Genomic DNA, 6,164 nt, shown 5'->3' on the forward strand with positions numbered 1-6,164 from the left:
TGAACCTGAGCCCTCTGATCCTGAAGGCGAGATAGATATGAGACGCGGTGACTCAGGAGTCGTATATATCAGTCTATGAGGAGATTTTCGCCTTGAGACTGGTCGAATCGTGAGGCGAACATGCGACACCTCCTGCGTACCCTCAACAGAGGGCTGCCTCGACGGTGATAGGCCTATCACCGGAGATCTTTGACTCGAATCTTCGAGGCTCCGAGCTTCTTGTCTCGACGTCGAGATTATCTTCGACGGAGGCTTCATGTACCTCACCAAAGCTTTGGAGACCTGTGAGGACGGAGGCACCTGCCTCGACGTCGACTCCGACGGAGGCACCTGCCTCGACGTCGACTCCGACGGAGGCCTTTGCCTCGACGTCGACTCCGACGGAGGCTCCTGCCTCGACGTCGACTCCGACGGAGGCTCCTGCCTCGACGTCGGCCCTGACGGAGGCGTCTGCCTCGACGTCGGCCCTGACGGAGGCGTCTGCCTCGACGTCACTCCTGACGGAGACTTCTGTCTCGACGTCGAATGCTCCGACAACGTCGAAAGCCTCTTCGCCTTCGAACGATGTTTCCTCGACGGCGATCTTGATCTTGACGGCGATCTTGGCCTCGACGTCGACTGTGGAGATCGCCTACGTACTTCTTGCGACGTCGAATGATGTCTCGCCGACCTCGACGTCGAACGATGTCTTTCTTTCGACGACGAACAACATCTCTGTGCCGACGTCGATCGATCTTCTCTTGACGTCGACAGATGCTTCTTCGACGTTGAACTGTGGCGCCGAGTCCTCGACGCCGAGCTTTTAGACGCCGTCGAACGCATCCGCTTCGACGCTGAATCTAAAGTCGACGACGATTTTCTCTTTGCAGCATGACTTCCCCTTGACTCCTCACCTCTCAGCGACGATCCCGCCGCTGGAGTCTTCGACGCCGAGCCCGACGTCGATGGGGAGCAAACAGGGACCAACTGCTTCGACGTCGACCGTTCTGCTAGGCCATACAGCCTAATCCTCTCCCTCTCCTTTAAAGTCCTTTTGGAAAGGTCTTCACAATGATGGCATGTTGCTGGAGAGTGAGAGTCCGGCAGACAGATAATACACACCTCATGTGTGTCTGAAGCAGCCTTCTTTTTTCCACAAGATGGACATGGAACAAATAAAGAAGGCATTTTTCTGACAAAACAGCAAAAAAAGTCAGTCAGAAAAACACAGGATACTAACTTCTTCAAAGATGTTGTAAGAAGAAGTCCAAAAAATCTTAAAGTTGTAATAATTCTTGACTAAAGAGTCAAAAAAGAAGAGAGCTGAATTCCAGGGTCCTGACTGAAGGAGCCGGAAAGAACAACTGACCTAACTGTCACCCCTGAGGCATGATGGGATATGGAAGTCAGGGCTGCCTTAAAGGCACGGTGCCAGTTTTTACCTGTACAGGGCTTTTTAGTCTCTATGGTATTATATTGCAATGCAGCCTGCAGGCTGGCAATGTGTTGTACATCTGTGTTTTTCCACAGTTTGCTCTCTTTATTTTTTGATTTCTCATGAGTGTTTACCTCATTAAAAAAAAAAAAAAAGATTTAGGTGTATTGTTATACCTTTATATATATATTTATATGTATATATGTGTTATTGGATGTGTATATTTACATTGCCTAGCCTTTTATGGGAGCTGCATTTGCTTGGAAAAAATGATATATGTTTATACATATACAGAGCTGTATATATGTGTTTTTTACATATATAATTTTATTATTTCCGGGGTCCCCGCACATGGGCGGGAATATTCAGTGCTTATGACTATTGATGAGGATCCCCTGGAAGAGAAGCTTTTCAACAGTTGCGTCAAGCTCTCTGTTCTGCACCAGTATTAGGCACTCCAGACTACACTAAGGGTTTTATACTCTATGTACACGAGAGGGATGGTTGTGCACTTTCAGTTTTAGTACAGACACGGTGACAAGCAGCGTCCTTGTGCATATTTTTCAGCTGTCCTTGATCCAGTCGCTCGTGCGTTGCCTGGGTGTTTTCCCCCTGTTGCAGCGGCAGCTGTGTCCATACATCAGAGTGAGGGGATAGTCTTGTCACATAGATTGCTTGTGTTAGTACCCCATGCAGTTGATGCCCGTTTGAACCAGACCAAAACGCAGCATTTAACTAATGCTCACTTGACAGGTTATGAATTGACACTTTTGGCCCCTCATATCACACTGAAAAGATGTTCAACTCTGAATCCGGCTACTCTGTTGCCATATCCGGTTACTCAATCCCCGTCACAAGAGCCTCATGATTGCACATTCCTTACTGAGGAACAGACAAAGGGTCGTGTTGACCTACAAGATACGCCCCTTTTGAATATTGATGGAGAATTATGGGTTGATGGGTCCTACTTGAAATTACCGGATGGCAAGACATCAGCTGCATATGCAATCACAACGCTTCAGACAGTAGTTAAGAAAGCTCGCATTCCACAGAAGTCAGCTCAGGCAGCCGAGTTGATAGCATTAACAAGGGCGTGTGAACTTAGTACTGACTTGTCAACATCTACACGGATAGCCGCTATGATTTTGGAGTGGCTCACGATTTTGGGTTACTTTGGAAGGAAAGACGCTTTCTTGCATCACATGGGACACAGTGCATGGAGAACTAGTGCATAATTTCCTTACTGCCTTGACATATCCGAAGAAGATAGCGATTGTTAAGTGTAGCGCACACAAGAAAGTGACTGATAAAATAGGGCAAGGCAATGCTTTTGCAGATCGCATAGCCCGTGAGACTGCAATGCAGTGAAGCACTACATCTATGTATGTGGTTAAGTCTCAGGCTGAACGTTGGCATGATGCCAAGCAAGAAGTGCTGGATATGCAGCGATCTGCCTCTGTTGAGGAGCTAGAGCAATGGTCCAAGGAGGGAACATTAGATGATGAGGGCTGTTGGAGAAATAAAGACATGACTAAATGAAGACTGCCCACAGCCTATTTACATCCTATGATTCACATGGCACATGGGCCGGCACATGTTGGAGCTTCCTCAATAGCGAAGTTGCTTATGCAAGTTTGGAATCATCCAGAAATTGCTGGCACAGCTAAAAAGATAGTGCAGTCCTGCTTGATTTGTCTCCAGTATAATCCTGGAAAAGGGACACAAACTCCTACAGGAGGGTTTGCTACACCGACTGCACCTTTTGAGGTTCTGCAGATGGATTACATCCAGCTTGAACGCTGTAAATCTAAAATATGTCCTAGTGGTGGTATGTGCCTTCAGTAGGTGGATTGAGGCATACCCTACAAAAGATAATACAGCTCTGACTACATCAAAGGTGCTTCTCAAAGAATTCTTTCCCAGATTTGGTGTTTGCAGACTTTTGTGGAGTGACAACGGACCCCATTTTATTGGGCAAGTTGAGTATGTCTTTAAAGGATTGGGGATTAAGCAGGAGTTTCATGCTGCCTTCCACCCACAATCAGCAGGGCAGGTGAAACGGTACAATTCTACCCTCAAGCTTAGATTAGCTAAGATCCAAGCTTCCACATCTCTGAAATGGCCTGATGCACTACCTTTGGCGTTGCGGTCCATTAGATCAGTACCACATACACGATCTGGCCGTACACCATATTCGGTGGTATTTGGAAGGCCTATGAATATTTGGGGAATTCCTAAGCCATGCCCAGTGCATGATGTACCTTGTGTTCTAATGAGTGACTATCTATCGCAGTTGACTGATAGCTTGCTTTCTATTCATCAACAGGTTCGAAAAGCTCTTCCTGACAGGTCACAGGGTGACAGCGATCACCTCCGGCCCGGTGACCATGTAATGGTCAAGGTCTTCCAGAGGTCATACATCCTAGAGCCCAGGTGTCGCGGACCCGAGCAAGTGCTCCTTGCGACGAGGACTGCAGTCCGAATGACCAATCGGAAGAATTGGATTCTCTCCACGCACTGTAAGAAGGTGTCATCTGCCCTGGTGGAGCCTGCTGCACTTACCTGGACACAGAGAGAGGCCAAGCCCTATCACCTGAGGAAGTCTTCCCGGACCACACAATCCCTGGTGCATCTCGATATCAGCTGCGGCCCCGGAGAGAAACTGCATTGCTGAAAAAAGACTGGTTGAGCAACCGTCCTGGGTTAGTGAAAGACTGGGCTGCAAAGGGGGGATCTATTAGTGACACCCGTCTCAAACTCAGTGAAGAAACCAATGGCTGCCCAGGACTTTAGCGCTCCATCTGCTTTGTTATTTCAACGTCAAGATAAACATGCCTAGGGAAAAGAAATTGACTGCTGCAGAATTTGCAACAAGAAGACTATGTGCATTGCTGGGTTTACTGTCACTGTGATCATTATTGCAGTAATAACTTGGGTTGTAGAAGAAGTGTCTCCTGCTCGACGAACACTGACTGCCACTACTCCAGCACCTATTGAGCACCACTACTTCACCCTCCCTTATGATGAGCAGAAGCATAGACAGTCTTATTTTAATGACATGTTCATCCAGATGTTACACCACACATATAATGCTACGAACATTACTGACTGTTGGGTGTGTGGGATGATGCCTGCTCATTAGAAAAAAGGAGGAACACCTTTCATTCCTCTGCCATTCTCACACAATGGTTCTTGTAGGGCCTGGTTTGCACTACTCTGGGCTACCCATGTTGCTAATTTCACTACATATGATGTGGGAAGATTAAACTATCAGCTGAATAAAGTGTGCTATCCTGATGAGGAAGGAGATCCGCAGGCTAAAGGAACTGTATGGGAAATGGAGGAGTATCGCCGAGGAAATTCCTCTACACACTATGTTTTCCCAAATACTTGCTAAGGGTAATGGACCTTTTTGTTATAGCTGTTACTAGGGCTCGAGCAGACTTGTGAGTGAACAGTGTTGGCAAAATTCCTGTGGGATAAAGCGATTGTATTCTGATGATTTCTGAATAATAAATCTCATCCGCTGGACATAACATGGTCCCAGGAATGAAGTATATTGTATACCAATTGATTTGGATTCTACACACTTAGAATGACGATGACTGGACTTATTATTATGCACTTTGCAGTTGGACAGCGGATGAGATTTATTATTCAGAAATCATAAGGTACTTGTCGCTCTAGTTCTTCTAGACTTGCGCTTTCTGCTTTTCCCCTATGGGGGTTTTCATTGGTATTTTTTACATTAATTTGGATTGCTTTGCAGAATTGTTGCGATAGGACTTGAATGGGAACCGATATCTTATGCGAGACAACATATGCAAGAATATCTTATTTTGGAGGTGAGAATTATATTTCTCACCATTGGAATTTATATTTAAATTGCATATTCTTGGTATGATTAACAAAATGGGTGATATACACATGCTGTGACATTGGTATATGTTTAATTTCACTTTATGGGTTATACATGTATATTGTTGGAGCTCTTGGACTACTAAACCGATTTTTATCACTACTCTTGGTGAAGTTTCAATCTAATCTTAAGGAGACAATGAAACTTTATTTTTATTTTATGTGTTGTATTTGTGTTGTGTTCTGTGGTAATGGTTCTTGACACAGGTGTTCCTGTAATAACATTACTTATATAAATATGTCAATAAAATACAGGTTATCTTATGGTATGTATTAATAATAGTAAGGAACAAGTTGTTGATTATTATGTGTAATTTTTGCAGCCTTGAGGAAGCCCATTGGGCGAAACGCGCGTCGGCTGCCTGTGAATTGGAAATGGCTGTCTTTGTGAATTTGGAATAAAGGCCAATCATTAACAACTCGACGTGGAATTGGATTAATATTTGAACTTTTTTGTGATATTCAGTGCTATGGAATGGACTTAAGGATATTGAATTGAAAATTGACTAACTCTTTTCGGTGTGCTACAGTGCCTTTGGTGTGAAGCTAATTTTGAGATTCACTTGGTGATCTCAATATATTCGATACTTGAGGTGGATAAGTATCAAGCACTGTATTAGCACCCAATATTGAATGTGTATAATATTATATTTTATGAATTACGTTTCAAAATGTATGTACATATGATGATGTGCAAATCGATAAACCATATCCACCCTGCCTTTTGTGTACATGTATGGCAGAGGATATGGGATCCAACACATTAATCATAGCTGCCAGAGATGTGGATTGCTATGTGTGACATTTTCGTAATATTCCGTTTAATGAGTGA

General features: G+C 44.6%; 1 long non-coding RNA gene across 1 annotated transcript in view; it reads left to right on the plus strand.

The window, feature by feature from the left end:
- LOC146869852 (uncharacterized) overlaps nt 1-5,756 on the plus strand; it is a 63,373-nt gene extending 57,617 nt beyond the window's left edge. Inside the window, exon 2 of the long non-coding RNA XR_014967976.1 lies at nt 3,741-5,756. This is a non-coding gene — a long non-coding RNA (uncharacterized LOC146869852). The remainder of the gene's footprint in view (nt 1-3,740) is intronic.
- Nucleotides 5,757-6,164: the final 408 nt, after the last annotated feature.

This window comes from Triturus cristatus, chromosome 1_1 (assembly GCF_964204655.1).
Source record: "Triturus cristatus chromosome 1_1, aTriCri1.1, whole genome shotgun sequence".
Lineage (NCBI taxonomy): Eukaryota > Metazoa > Chordata > Amphibia > Caudata > Salamandridae > Triturus > Triturus cristatus.